Below are 16,048 nucleotides of genomic sequence, written 5' to 3'. Positions count from 1 at the left end.
GATCTGGTGGTGTAATGGTTAAGAGCTCGGTTGCTAACAGGTTGGCAGTTTGAACCCACTGGCCACTCCTCGAAGAAAGACGTGGCAGTCTGCTTCTGTAAAGATTACAGCCTTGGAAACCCTCTGGGGCAGTTCTACTCTGTCCTATAGAGTCACTATGAGTTGGAATGACTTGATGGCAATGGATTTGGTTTTTATGGGTTGCTGCTTCCAGTAACCAGCTCTTCTTTCTGGGAGCAGAACTGCCCTTTGCAACTCTTAATCTTGTGTGTAGTTAGGCTTTTTCTTTTTGAAAATGGTTCCTTTTTATTTTTTTCATGGGACATGTCAGCAAAGCTTCTCAGAGTAAAACTTGTGAAGTATGTGTGTGTATGTGTGTGTGTGTTTGGGCAGGGTACGGAATGGAAGAGACCCACCATTTCTGGGTGGCCTGTGTGGCAAATGCTTTACCAGACATTATACCATTTAGTTCTTGAGACAATCCCAAGAGGTAGGAATAATCCTCCATATTTTAAACATGCATAAACTAGCACACACATAGATTGACGTAGCCTGTAAGTGGCAGAGTCAAACGAAGTTTCTTCATTTGGTCTTCAATGAACTTCTTCCATACAAAGTAATTACATCCTTTGTTATGCCTTTAAAGCATAATGGGAAAGTGGAAATTCTATAAATATTTTGCTAATCTGATTATAGAACTGGACACTCTGGAAATACAAGCAAAAGAATTATCTTTGGGGACCTGCATTATTCAGGTTTTTCATTTGCGTGGAAAAGTTAACTTGTGCCCTCTCAGCCTTCCTCATCCTCTTGTACGTGGAAATGATACCACCACCACCACCCGCTCCAGCTGTATTAAAGAGCAGTGGTTTCCAAACCAGTGAAGCTAGTAAAAACTTTTGCATTAACCCCATGAAAGTGTTTTTGTTTCCTTGTTTTCATATAGTTGTTTTGATAACACTGCAAAATTTGAAATTAACTTTCTAGACTGTTTTTGCCCTTTTAAAATCTTACTTGAATTAAAATTAATCTCATCACACAAAAGCTTGGATTAAGCATCTCTCTTTACCTGTATAGGGTTATGTGTGTCAATTTGTGTACGGGACCAAAAAAAACAAAAAACAAAAAACCCAAAAAACAAAAAACCAAAACCATTGCCATTGCATCCATTGCCACTCATAGCGACCCTATAGGACAGAGTAGAACTGCTCCATAGGGTTTCCAAGGAGTGGCTGCTGGATTTGAACTGCTGACCTTTTGGTTAGCAGCCGAGCCAAGCCATTGCAAAAGGAATTCTTTTTTTCATTTAAATAACATACATTTCGTAGTCCAAAAATCAACAACCAACCAAAAATAGGATTTAGGTGTATTGCCTTCTTGTCTTTTCCCTAGAATTGAAAAATATGTTGTATAATTGTAACGAAACTTAGTATTTTGTAACTTTTATTTCACGGGAGCTCTGGTGGTGCAGTGGTTAAGCGCGAACCCGCCAGCGGCCCGGTCAAAGATGTTGGCAGTCTGCTTCCGTCAAGATTACAGTCTTGGAAACCCTGTGGGGGCAGTTCTACTCTGTCCTGTAGGGTCACTATGAGTCGGAATCGACTCAGTGGCGACCGGTTTTTCGGTTTATCATTCATTACCCTACACATACAAAAGGGTCTGTCAGCGAGAACGCGGGCGCTCACACACATACTCAGCTACCCACCTTTCCTCTAACCCCTCTATGTTAATGACTCTTTCCCTCCTTCTCCTCCTTTCTTCTTTAGGGTCGCTATGAGTCGGAATCGACTCGACGGCAATGGGTTTGGTTTGGTTTTGGTCTTCAGGTTGTAGGGAGCCCTGGTGGTGCAGTGGTTAAGACCGTGGCTGCTAACCAAAAGGTTGGCGGTTTGAATCCACCAACTGCTCCTTGGTAAATCCTATGGGGGCAGTTCTACCCTGTCCTGTAGGGTCACTGTGAGTCAAAATCGACTGAACGGCAACAGGTTTGGTTTTTGGCTCGGTTTTTCTTCAGGTTGCACATTGGCAGTGGGAGAGTGAAGAGAAACATTGTCCCTCTCCCCAGGCTGTCTTCACCACGCAAACACTCGCCCTCTCACCTGGGAGTTGAGCGGTGGGAGGGCCTTTCTGCCTGTAACGCCCATCGCAGGAGGAGGAGCCCTGGCTCAGCCCTGGCGCTGCCTATCTTCCGCTGTGACAGAGCGCCCTCGGAAGCCTGCAATTCTTTCTTTGGGTGTCATAAAGCACTTCGGTGGACAATTGGATCTTTTCATTTCACGTATTCTTGCCTCACCCTGCAGCCCCTCCCTGCTCACTTTCAGGATTCCAGAACAAAGACATTTGGGTAATACAGTTAAGTGCTGGGAAGAATAACTGATTCGAGCCACTTTTTTTTTTTTTTTTTTAACAGCTTTATTGAGGTATAATTTACGTACCATAAAATTGACCCATTTTAATTGTACAGTTTGATGAGTTTAGTAAATTTGTGCAGTTGTGTAACCGTCACTCCTGCCCAGTTTTAGAATACTTCCATCACACAAAAAGCTCCCTGGTGCTTGCTTTACAGTCAATGCTTACTTACTCTTACCCTCAGTCCCAGGCAACCGCTGATCTGCTTTCTATCTTTATAGATTTGCCTCTTCTAGAAATATTACATAAATGGACTCATGCAATAGTTCTTTCGTGCCTGGCTTCTTAGAGTAATTTTTTTTTGCGATTCATCCATCTTTTTGCAGGTAACAGGATTTTGTTCCTTTTTATTGCTGATTAATATCCCATTGGATGGATAGACCATATTTTGTTTATTCATTCACCAGTTGATGGACGTTTGGATTGTTTCTCAGTTTTGGCTATTAGGAACAATGCTGCTATGAACATTCACATGCAAATCTTTGTGTGGACAAATGGCTTCCTTCCCTGGGATAATTAAATACCTAGGCGTGGAATTGTTGGGTTATATGGTAAGTGTATGTTTAACTTTTTGAGAAACTTGTAAACTCTTTTCCAGAGTGGCTTGTACCATTTTACATTCCTACCAGAAATGCATTAAAGTCCTAGTTTCTCCACATTTTTATCAATACTTGGTATTGCAGTGTTTTTTTATTATAGCCAATCTGGTGGATGTGTAGTTATCAAAGCGGTTTTAATTTGATTTCCCTAATGACAAAAGATGTTGTTATGGATTGGACTGTGTCTCTCAAAAATGTGTATCAAATAGGCTAGGCCATGATTCTCAGTATTGTGTGGTTGTCTACCATTTTGTGGTCTGATGTGATCATCCTATGTGTCATAAATCCTAACCTCTCTGATGTTAATGAGGCATGATTAGGGGCAGTTGTGTTAATGAGGCAGGAGTCAATCTATAGGTTTAGGTTGTATCTTGAGTCAATCTCTTTTGAGATATAAAGGAGAGAATTGAGCAGAGAGAAGGACCTCATTACCACCAAGCAAGAAGAGCCAGGAGCAGAGTGTGTCCTTTGGACTCGGGGTCCCTGTACTGAGAAGCTCCTAGACCAGGGGAAGATTGATAACAAGGACTTTCCCCCATAGCTGACAGAGAGAGAAAGCCTTCTCCTGGAGCTGGTGCGCTGAATTCGGACTTCCAGCCTCCTAAAATGTGAGAGAATAAATTTCTGTTTGTTAAAATCATCCCTTGTGGTATTTCTGTTATAGCTGCACTAGATGACTAAGACAGATGTTATGCATTTTTTCACGTGCTTGTTTTTCATTTGTATATCCTCTTTGGTAAAGTGGCCATTCAAATCTTTTGCCCATTAAAAAAAAAAATTAGCCTATTTCTCGTCTTAATATAGAGTTTTAAGAGTTTCTTATATATTTTAAAGTCTTTTATTAGATAAATGTTTGCAAGTATTTTTTTCCCAGTTTGTGGCTTATCTTTTTATTTTCTTGGTGATATGTTCTGAAAAGCAAACTTTTAACTTTTGATACAGTCCAATTTATCAGTTTTTTAAAAATGAATTGTGCTTTTGGTGCCATATCTAAGAAACGTTTGAGTAATCAAGCTACCTTTTTATAAACAGAACTTCTTCCTTCCCCCCTCACTCATGGGGGAATTCTCTTAATAAAAAGGGGGAAAACAGTCATAACAATTCGATTTAAAACAATAGGAATAAAGATTTTGGTAGGTTCAACTCTTGGGGAATCAAATTATAAAAATGTTAGAGCTTGAGGAAACTTGGGGATAATTTATCAAAGCCCCTTATTTTTACAAGTTGAAAATACTTAGGCCCAAAGATGGGGAGGGACACTAATAGAATTTCCTTATACATCTACAGCATAGAGTGAGAGTTTATAAGGTACTTTTTTGTACATCACCTCTTTGGTGTAGAAATACAACATTGTGGGCATGGATTATTATTGTTGTTGAGGAAATGGAGTCTTGGGAGTAATTTTTTTCCCTAGACACCTTCCACCTACAAACTTCCATCCTCCTACTCTAGTTTCGACTGTTTTTTTCTCTAGACTTACTAGTAGCTGTAGTTCTAGGACTTTCTTCACCATTCCCTTGTGTTGCTCTCTTTTCATGACTTAATTCCTCATTTTGTTGAAGCACATAGGTAGCTTCTAAGGAAAGATACCTGGGGAGAGGAGCAGAGGTAGGGGAGGGGTGGGTAGGTGCCAGGTTGGTAAATTTTCTCAGTTCTTGCATGTATGTAAATGACTTTATTCTGCTCTCACATATGTTTAATACCTTTTTCTGGGTATATCTTCTAGTTTTTTTTTTTTTCTCATGATTTGTAAAGCATTATCCACCATCATTTGATATCTAGGATTCCTTTTGAGATGTTTGATTCATTCTGATTCCCATTTCATTGTATAAATGTGATCCTTCCAACCCTTCACCTTGCCTCATGGAAGTTCTAGGAATCATCTCTGTATTGTTGATGTTCTCAAATTTCAGTGATATTCCTTGATGTGGATTTTTTTTTTCATTCACTGTATCAATCATTTGGAGTACCTTTATGTCCTTTAGTTGTGGGAAATCTTATCTAATTTTTTTCTCCAATAATTTCCTCCCTACAGTTTTTTCTCTTCTATCTTTATCAGGGATGGACAAGCAAGGAATGCATCAGCTTACTTACACTTACTTACTAATCTGTAGTGTGCAGTTTCACCTGTTTTTAAACCCATGTGAAATTGTTCACTACAGATTAGTAAGTAAACACAAGTAAACTCGTGCATACCTTGCTTAATGTAAGCTTGTGTGTACCTTGCTTACTGGTTAATCTGCCCCTGATCTTCATGAAACTTGTTATTTGGATTCTGGCCCTTTGAGTTTATACCAGAATTTTCCTATCTTTTCTACTTCTATTTTATTGTCATTTAGTTCTAATTTATGGGCGATTCCCTTAACTTTTTCTTTTAATCTTTTTGAATAATGTTATTTTGGTTATCAATTTTAATTTCCAAGAGCTCTTTCTTGTTTTCAAATGGGCGTTTTAAGAAGACATTCCATTTGTGCTTTACGGATAATAAATCTTCTTATCTCCCTGAGGATATTATGGCTTTGTCCCCTTTCCTTCTAAATTCCTTTTTTTTTTCCTGTTTGTTTTTGATTGTATCTTCCATCAGAAAGATTTTCTCAAGGGTCTGATGATCCTTGGTCTTCTGTCCATGTTTAAGGGGAGACTGTTTGTAAAGAATCACTGTTTGACTGTCAGTTTGTGGTACTGTGGTGGCTGGCATGTTACTGTGATGTTGGAATCTATCCCACTGGTATTTCAAATACCGGCAGGATCACCCTTGGTGGACAGGTATCAGTGGAGCTTCTAGACTAAGACAGACTAGGAAGAAAGGCTTAGTGATCAACTTCCAAAAATTAGCCAGTGAAAACCCTATGGGTCATAACAGAATATTGCCTGGTATAGTGCTGGAGGATGAGCCCTCTAGGCACTCAAAATACGAAGTGGCCAAAACAATAGACTTGAGCATACCAACGACAGTGAAGATGGTGCAGGACTGGCAATGTTTCATTTTGTTCATGGGATCGCTATGAGTTGGAGCTAACTCTATGGCAACTAATAACAGTGTCATTATGTAGAGCTCTTTTTTTTTTCTGGAGATGTTCACTTTCTTCAGAGACGTATTATGTAGTCTGCTTCAGAATTCTGGGGATGTGTGTGAGGATGCAGATGTATATTCTGTTGCTTGCGTTATGGACACAGAGCAGGACAGGGCCAAGAGTCTCATGCTTCATCATGTAGAGAAGACTTTCACTGAATTGCCCTGTTTTCTACTCTACCTCACTACTGTCCTCTGATGAACCCATATCCCTAAATTCAGAATGCTTTTTGTTTAATTTTTTCAGAAAACAAAACCCCCCAAAACCAACCCCCTCCAACCTCCCATTTTCTTTCAGTAGTAGGGAAAGGCAGATGCTTGGCAGCTTGGGTTGGAGAGGACTACGGGGAAGTCTGTATGCTCTAAACACAGACTTACAATCATTTCCCTTCTTTTCAGTCCTGACTCCTACAGCCACAGGGTTATTGGTTGAATGTCTGTAGACAAGCATGCAACCCCACACTATCTGGAATACATTGCCTTTGTATATAATGTTTGGTGAGGCAAACCCATTCTTACTATTCTTAATTTCATTGCCAATTTCAGACATTTATTTTTTCAAATATGAATTTTTAAAAAAAATAAAAAAATTCTTTCAAATCTATAGCATGGAACAGATCTATTCATATTTTATAATAATTTAATTTGGTTCCTCAAATAATCCTGTTGGGATTCTAATTGAATTCTTATTCATTCTTGTATCTCTAGCACCTTGCGCAGGACATGGATAATGTTAGGCTTTCAAAGAACATCTGTTAAGTGGAAGTAAACCTCTGATCTCAGTGCCTCTATCTTTGCGTTACACCATCCTGTCTGATTTGTGCTCAGATCACAGAGCCAGCTGGTAGCTGAACCGGAGGAACTCAGATCTCATAACTCACAATCCAGTACTTTCTATACCACATTCGTACCTGTAAAACAATTCTTAACAGTTACACACAGTCCAGCATAAAGGCCCTGCCAAGGTGAATGGAAAGTGATAAAGCCATGGAAATCAAAGAATTTTAAAACCCAAAGAAATCTCTGCCTAGGCCAAACCTCCCCACTCCCATATCAAGTTTTTGTGTAGGAGAACAGGACTGGCAGGTGATGGTAGGGCAGAAGGAATGTTATCAAGTTTATTTATGTTTCCCCATAGGAGGAGCTGTATTTCAATGGTATGAATATGAGTGCAAAAGTAGGATGGTTTCTCTGCCTCATCTGATCCATGTGGAGTTTAAGTAATAAAGTGTACTAGTGCCCCTGATTTAATATGACACATTTCCAGTGCAAATTGCTCTGAGATCATCGTGTTCATAAAATATGACAGAAATCTTTTAAGTGTGAGCATAAGTTCTGAATTAATTTCATAACCCAGTCTGGAAAAAGGCATGTGGTTTAAAACATAACATTATGCACTGGGTTCCTACATTTCTCCTCCACCCACCCCCACTTCCCATGCCACTTTTGAGAAGCCCTTCATTGGGTCTGAAGTCGTTTGGTCTCTTCTCAGAGCTCAGGGTTTCACCTTCTTAAGGAGATTTGGAAGAAGATGTATTGGTGTGGTCTGTCCTTCTGTAACCTGGGACCTCTGAACACAGCTGGTTTGAGTTCTTAATGGTGCCTACCCCAAGGAGATGGACAAGGACTGGCTTGAGAATGGTGCTTAGCCTCTGTGATTTACTGCCCTTTAGTGGAGCTGGGAGTTGGGTGAAAGAGTGAGCATGGCATAACAACTTTGGAGGGCCATGGTTGCAGTGGGCATGAACACGACCCGCCTCCAACTTTCCAGATAGGAAAAAAATTGCAACATCAGGAAACATGCCCCAACTGTCAAATGCACATGAAATCACTGTGTAAACTGTGAAACATAAGTCATGCTTCTATTTATCCTGTGGCAGTGTTAAAAAAAAAAAAAAAAAAACACAAAATTTCGTCTAGATAAAAAATAAAAAGAAAGAAAAACTATGAACGCTTTGGTGTAACTCAATCAACATGACATTTGGCCTTCCATCTTGTGGCCAGTTCCATGACTACTGTGTCAAAGAAATTCCATATGCCACTCCATTCCTGCCGAGATGTGTAGGGTGTGAGTTTGACCCCTTGCTCACTCACTAACTCACTTCCTGGGCAACGCCATCTTTTTTGTGGACCTTAGGGCCCCCTTTAGTACTTCTTCCTGCCTGGTGTAGTCCTCTGATTTGTTCTCTATTTCAGCATCCAAGAGAGACTGAAGGGGCAACTTGAGTGCCCAATAATAAGATCTTTTCCCTGAATCTGGTGTTTCTGACGCTAAAACAGGGCATCATGCTGTAAGTGGGTTAGCTCCTTAGAGGTGGCTGACATTACCTCTCCTAATGTGGCTCTCCCACATCTCTTAGTGTCACCCAAAGGCACCATGGAGGGTGAATATTATTCCTTTATTAAGCATTCCCCATCACCTCTAGACACTACAAATAACAAGAGCTCAAACTGAGTTTTAACAAGGGACACCATATCATCCCTTCTAGGGACAGGAAAGGCAGCAGCAGTCTTTCCAGTAAAGGGAAGCCATTGGACTTTCACGGCCAAGGCAGGAACTAGACTTGCCCCCCTCTTCGCACAATACAACACCTAAATGGCCTTCTGGTACTGAATCATTTTCTTCTCTCTGCCTCGGTCCATATTAATCTCCCTGCCTGGATTTCCTCCTCCATTTTATGAAACAATCTTTCCCTTCAGAGCTCTGCTCAAGTCTTACCTCCTTCATAAAGTGTTCTGGGAATAAACAGCTAACAATGATGTCTTTCGTCATTAGCCTCCCATTGCATTTATTACCTAAAACATACATTTGGCACTCAGTGATATTAAAGTTAGCTCTTAGACTGTGGATCTTCTTGTTTTGTTCTCTAATTATTTCCTGTGGGCAAGTCTTGTCTGACCAGACAGACTATAAATGCCAACCCCTCTCCAGAGTCCCACAGTACTGGGGAGGAAGTTTCTCAAGAATTTATATCTGTTTGAGTCAGGGAGAAAATCAGTCTGGTTTGTGAGGTGAAGGTTGTTGGTGGGAATGCACCAACCTTCCTAAGGAATATGGTGCACCCTCAGCTTTGTAGTCTGAGGAGCCCTACAAGGAAGTGCTCTGCAGGCTGGCTTCCCATCCTTCCCTTTGTGCCCTCTACACTTGAGAGAAACTGACTCCCCACATGTCCCCGTCTGTTCTCTGAACTTTCTGCCCTCTGTGCTTTTCTCCTTGCTTTTCCCTATAGTGACAGCACTTGGATCCCCCATTTCCTTGTGTCTAAAATCTAAATCCTTCAAAAACAGTTCTTACCAGTGATCACAAAGATGGTGCAAAACTGGGCAAAGTTTTGTCCTGTTATACATAAAGTCGCCATGAATCAGAGCAGACTCGACAGCACCTAACAACAACATCAAAATCTAAATCCTTCAAAAACACCTCTAACATCTTTTCCAGAAAGTGTAGCCCATTCTCTCAGCTGGAATTTCCCCTTCCTTCACTGAACCCTACTGACTGACATCTTATTCACCCCCCTTCGATTTTGCGCATCACTTTTTCTTTTTAGTTATAATATTTTTTTCATTAACTCCCTTGTATTTGTTTTCCATTGCTGTTGTAACAAATTGCCACAAACTTAGTGGCTTAATACAACATAAATTTATTATCTTACAGTTCTGTAGGTTAGAAGTTCAACACTGGTCTCACTGGGCTAAAATCAAGGTGTTGCAGGGCTGGGTTTAGTCTGAAGGCTCTAGGGGAGAATCAGTTTTCTTGCTTTTTCCAGCTTTTAGAAGTTGCCCACATTCCTTGGCTATGGCCTCCTTCTTCTTTCTTCAAAGCCAGCAACATCACATCTCTTTGACCCTTCTTCCATTGTTATATCCCTCTCTGACCACAGCCGGGGAAGGTTCTCCACTTCTAAGGATTTGTGTGATTACATTGGGCCCACCTGGATAATCCAGGCTACTCTACCCATCTCAGCTTCCTTAACTTTAACCACGTCTGCAACCTTAATTCCTTTTTGCCATGCAATGTAACACATTCACAGGGTCCAGAGATTAGGATGTGGACATCTTTGTGGGGGGCATTATTCTGCCTATCACGTCCCCATGGACGAAAGTTTCCTAAAGGTTGTTCAATAAATATTTTTCAAAATTGAATTAAGTGCCAGTCACTGTGCAGGAAGCTGGGGATACAGAGGGGCGCGAGACATAATCTCTACCCTCAAGAAGCTTAGCACCTGGCTAGTAAGACAGACACACTTACAATACAATGTGACAAGTGTGATAGGAGAAATGAGTGTAAGGACAGAGGAAGCCCAGAGGAGGGATAATGACTAAACAGGATTGGGAGGTGGGCAGGGAAAACCTCCTCAAGGAAATGGCAACTGAGTAGGTTCTGAAGAATGATCCAGTTTCACCAGATGGGTCTCCAGGTGAAGATGGGGTGGAGAAAAGTATTCCAGGGAGAATCATGCATATGGTATGCAGCGGGAAGCAGCCTGTGTTTTGGAAAGGAATCGTATGTGTTTTCAGGCTGCTGTAGCGTTAGGTATGGGGAGGGGGTCTAGTAGGGAGAGGTGAGTCTGGAGAGGTTGCCAGGAGCTGTATCGCAAAAGGCCTTTTAGCCAAGAAGCTTGGGTTCTACAGTTGTAGGCAATGGGGAGGCCTTTGAGGGTTTTAAGCAGAATGTCAAAAGGTTGTAGGAAAACCCCAAGGGAGTAACGACACACAAGATAAAGGAGGAAAGAATTTCAAAAAGAAGTGATACATTAGCAGTGCTAACATTGGAAGAAAGTCCGATAACAAGAGGAATGGGTCACATCCATTGGGTGTGACAATGAGGGGATTTCTGGAGCCCTCAGTGGGAAAGGCTCAGTGACCATTCTGTGGTGGGCTGAGGAGGGATTGGCAGGTGAGGGAGTGAGGACACTTCGTATAACCAACTTGGTTGTGACAGGAAGGAGAGCTATGTGGTAGTTGCCAGAGACAACAATGGGTCCTGGATGATTCTGTAGGTTGGATCTGTATCTGCTCTATCTTTGCAGGCCAATTCAGTCCCTAGGACCTAGCACAGTCAGAACAAACACTTAGTAGACAATAAGTAATGGCATGAAGAATGACTGACTGAATCATGCATATTTACTGGAGAGGGGATGAGGTAACATCGTGAACAGTCTGTTCACTCAGGTTTCTTCGCTGTCCAGGGGAGTTCCAAGAAGCCTGTCGAAGTCATGAGCTCAGTTCCCAATCACATGCTTTCCTGAAGCTTGGAAGGCAGAGGGCCAGGGTGTCAACACCTCAGGTCACACCACATAACACAGAGCCTAATTTGACTTTCAAGCTGATGTCAACATTTTGTTACCTTGCTGAGAAGCTCAGCTTGAAGACTACATTAATTTACATTTGCTTGGGTCAAATAATACATTCCAGATCAGAGCTGGCAACTCCTCTGAGATAGAAGCTGGTGTTTCCTGAATGGAAGAAAAAAAAAACAAGAAAAAAAAAAAAACCAAAACCCTGCATCCAAGAGAAGGAGACAGCATGTTGTATTTGCTTTCAGGGCACTGCCTGGGAGAAGTTCTCCTGGCTCACCAGCTAGGGTGATCCCATTTTAAAACCTAGGAGCAAACCTTGAAGGGAAACTCCCCCTTCCACCCGCGGGCAGTGGTGCTGTGGCACAGATGGCATGGCTATGGGCTCCCGATTTTAAGAGCTGTCTCTTCTCAAGGTTAAAATATTTCCCCAGACGAAGTTGGACACATGCCCCTAGTCTAGCATTTGGGGAAAAAGGATTCCTTGGGCATCAAGGCTCAAGGCATTGGTCAGAGGGAGGTCTGCTGAGCTCACTTGCTGAGATACCAACCGTGGCTCCAGGTGCATGGGTGAGCTCTCCAGGGAAGGTGTGCATTTTCCAAGTGTCTTGCTTTCCCCACCTGTGAACTTTGTGTGAATGTGGGTGGCGGGAAAGGATGTGGAATTCTGAGGCGTTCTGAAGTGCGCTGTTTCCTGCGCCCACCTCTCTCTGCAGCATCCCAGACTTTGTTATCACTGCTCTCCCTCTCTCTGGAATATTGTCCTCATAGTCTTGTCCCTTCTCTCTGCTTTTCTTTCTGCTCTCCAGCACCACCAGGATGGGTAGCTTCTTCCTTTGTGCTCCCTGTTTTAGCTCTATTATTTTATTCCCATCATTTTCTGCATTTGTCAGTCTCCAGCCCTGGACTGTGAGCTCCTCGTGGTGAGGCTCTGTGTCATATTTAGCTTAGAATCCTCAGTGCACAGCCCAGTGCTTTTCAGGCACCAGATAACTGCTCACTTAATAAAGAAATGAATTTATAAATATCACCTGCTACCCATCCTTCAAAGCTCACCTCACTTTCTACCACCTCGTGCCCCATTTTCTTCCAGACCAGTGATCTCTAATTCTGACTTACCAATTGTTCAGCAAATATTTATTGAGTACCTATTATGGTACTTGGTGCTGTGAATGAATTCAACAAGATCCCCATCCTCAAAGAAGCTTCTGTATAGTTGAGGATACAGGGAGGTTAATGAACAATTAGGATACAGAAAGATACCGTTAAAGAAAAACAGCCACAGAATAATAATGGCTGTTTTTTAATAACCTTTAAAATTTATTTTAGTGAGGGTTTTTTTTTATCATTTTGATGCTAAAATAAAATTTTAATGGAGCCAAATGTAAAAACCTGAATTTGCTTTTCTGTTGTAGCATAGATTAAAAATATATTTTTTCTAAATTAGAAAACTCAGAAAAAATAGAAAACTATGAAGGAGAAATAAAATTATTAATCCATACTCAGAGATAACTACTGTTAACTTTTGGTGTACATCCTTCTAGTTTTTTTAAACAAAATGTCTACCTATTTGTCATCTCTATATATCTGTCTTTAAAAAAACAAAACTTGAATCATGTAGGTTTTCATTCTTCTTTTTTCTGATTTTATTAAGAACACTTTGGTCATTTAAGATTATGAAAAATATGATTACTATGACTATATCATAATTAAAATGAAAACTTTTCCCCCATTGCTTTGGATTTAGACTGTTGTCAATTTTCTTTATTATAGTTCATGGAAAAAATGTACAAAATCTTTTGTTCTTTATCTGTTTTTTTCCTTTGGGAGTATTTATCTTTTTCCTATTGATTTTGTAAAGCCCCTTTACATATGAAGGACATCAAACTTTTGACATGTGTATTAAAATACATTTTCTAGTTTGTCATTTGCCTTTTAATTTTGCTTAGTATCAGTCTTTTAAAGCTAGAAAGCATTTTTGGGGACTTTTTTTTTTCTGTCATAAAAACAAACCTTTATTAGATAAGATTTTATCAGCAAGTAGATATAAAAACAGTCATATAACCTGCAAGCTCAGTGAAGTTCTTTGGGGACTTTTAATCTAACTCTCTCATCTTGAAAATGAGGAAACTAAAGCCAAAATATTTAAGTGACTCCCAAATTGCTCAGGGAGTTGGCAGCAGAGTGTAACTCACACTCAGGTCCCAGGGCTCTCAGTCTAGTGCTCTGCACATTCTGTGCTGTCCCTTTCCAGAACTCTCCATGTCTCCTCCAGTGTTATACCAGTACCGATTGCATATCACTGTTTATTGTTTTCTAATTATTACATTTATGTTAGTTTTGCCTTCCTAGATGAAGGGCAGGGATTGTGTCTTACACTTATTCTCATAACTACCTCGCCCTGCTCTCACTTCCTTTCCCTCACATCCTTCCCACTACCTAGCACAGTGCTAGGAATTTAGTTGTTGTTGTTAGCTGCAGTCAGGTTGGCCCCTGACTCATGCCGACTCCATGCACAATGCTGCCTGGTCCTGTGCCATCCCCACTATTGGTTGCAGATCAGACTGTTGGGATCCATAGTGTTTTCACTGGCTGACTTTCAGAAGTAGATCACCAGGCCTTTCTTCCTAGTCTGTCTTAGTCTGGGAGCTCTGCTGAAATCCATTCAGCATCATAGCAACATGCAAACCAGATGGGTGGTGGCTGCACATGAGGATAACTGGCCAAGAATCAAGCCTGAGTCTTCAGCACAGAAAGCATTTAGTTTCTTAATAAATACTTGTTGGTTAAAACATTGGTTTTTAAAGTTACCGGTAATGATAATGTCAACTATCTCATTTGATTCTTAAATCCATGAAAAAGCAAGGCCAATATTATCATCCCTATTATACAGATGAAGGAGCCTGGGTGGCGCAGTGGTTAAAGCTCTTGGCAGCTAACTGAAAGGTCGGTGGTTCAAACCCACCAGCTGCTCCATGGGAGAAAGATGTGTCAGTCTGCTCCCATAAAGATTTACAACCTTAGAAACACTATGGGGCAGGTCTACTCTGTCCTATAGGGTTGCTATGAGTCAGAATCGACTCGAGAGCGGCGGATTTGGTTTTTGTTTTATTATACAGACAAGGAAATTGAGGATCAGAGAAGTAAGGTCACACAGCTAAACTGTGGCAGAACCAGGAGGGCAATAAATTCTTTCAATTCCAAACTCTTTGTTCTTTCTGCTATACCAAGTGGTCTCCCAAAGGCTTCCTTGCTCCTTTCCCTTGCTCTCCAAGTTGGGGCAAACGGCTGGAAGATGTTTTTGATGCTTGAGTGGGTTGAAGAGTGCAAGTTAGCCGCCTTGGGTCACCCCTTTTGCATACAGGGAGCCAGGATCACAGAGCTAGGTCCTGATCAGGTTTCCTAATTGAAAAATTTGAAGTCCGTGAAGAGGAGTCCAGCTTCACAGACGGTTGGAGATGTCCAGTTAAACTCAGCCTGGGTCTTGAGAATAAAGGTTTTGGAGAGCCAGAATCCCTCTAGTTGGCCTAACACCAATGCGATCTAGACTTATCTCAACCTCCTCTGAAGATGCTTTTCTCTAGGTGAGGGGAAGGGACTCCTCTTAGCCCTTACGGAGGGTTCCAGACAGAGGCGCTGAGAGCCAGACTGGGGAGGAGAGGGTGAGTGCAGCAAAGGGGTTCCCTCTTTGGATATCGAGGCCCCCGAGTAGGGGTGCCTGCAGTGACATGGTGGAGATTGCAGGCCCCATCTTGGTCCAGAGCCACTCTTCTGATCCCCCCGCAGGCCGGAGAGAAGCCACCCCATAATCATCTCTCGCCTCCACTTCGTTAACAACTTCAATTAGCCCATGAGCTGGAGATGCTTCATCAGCTGCCTGGATCGGCAGCAAAATTAAACCGTCACGTTTATGAACTGCCTGGCGAGTTCTGGGAGGAACTTTGCATATTTTACATTTAATAACTTGCCTCTCGTTTTTATTTATAATGTTAATAATGATTTAGGGGATGCTCTGGGAGAGAGTAGAAAGAGAGACACCGTGACTTCAACCCAGAGAGATGGCAGGACATTTGACAAAGGATGACTGCTCTTACTCCTGTTATTACCTGCCCCCTACCCACCCTCAGCAGGTCTGAGGGTCAGCCCACCACTAACGAGGCATTGCCATCTTTTCTGGCCTTGCAGACTGCTGTCTCTATGAAGCCTGGAGGACAAGAGAGCCAGGGAGTCTGCTGCATGCCTGCTATTAACGCCGAAGTAGTCTGACATTGCTTGTTGGCGTGCAGGGGCACTGGGCGGGCCTACGAGAGCCAGTTCACTAAATGGGGCTCCTCCTCCCCTTCCTTCTCATCCAAAGGCCTGCCTCACCAGCTTCTCCTATGGCCTGTCCATGGGTGGGACAGATGCCAGATTGGGCAAAGGAAACAGTTTCTGCCCAGGGGATGGTTCACAGGGGGCCAGTGTTACAGGTTTTGCTTGGAGGGTCCCTTAGCATCTTACAACCTGAGGGCTTTTTAATGACTCTTCATTTTGGGTGTGAAGAAACTAAGGCCGAGAGAGGCTAAGTGACCATCCCAAGGCCACCAGCTGGTACGTGGTAGCACTGGAGGGAGCATAGGGGTTTTCCCTTTTAGAAAAGAATAGTGAAGAGACTTAGGCTCTTAGATCAC

This window comes from Trichechus manatus, unplaced genomic scaffold (genome assembly GCF_000243295.1).
Source record: "Trichechus manatus latirostris isolate Lorelei unplaced genomic scaffold, TriManLat1.0 scaffold00109, whole genome shotgun sequence".
NCBI lineage: Eukaryota > Metazoa > Chordata > Mammalia > Sirenia > Trichechidae > Trichechus > Trichechus manatus.
Note: the sequence above shows the minus strand (reverse complement) of the source record.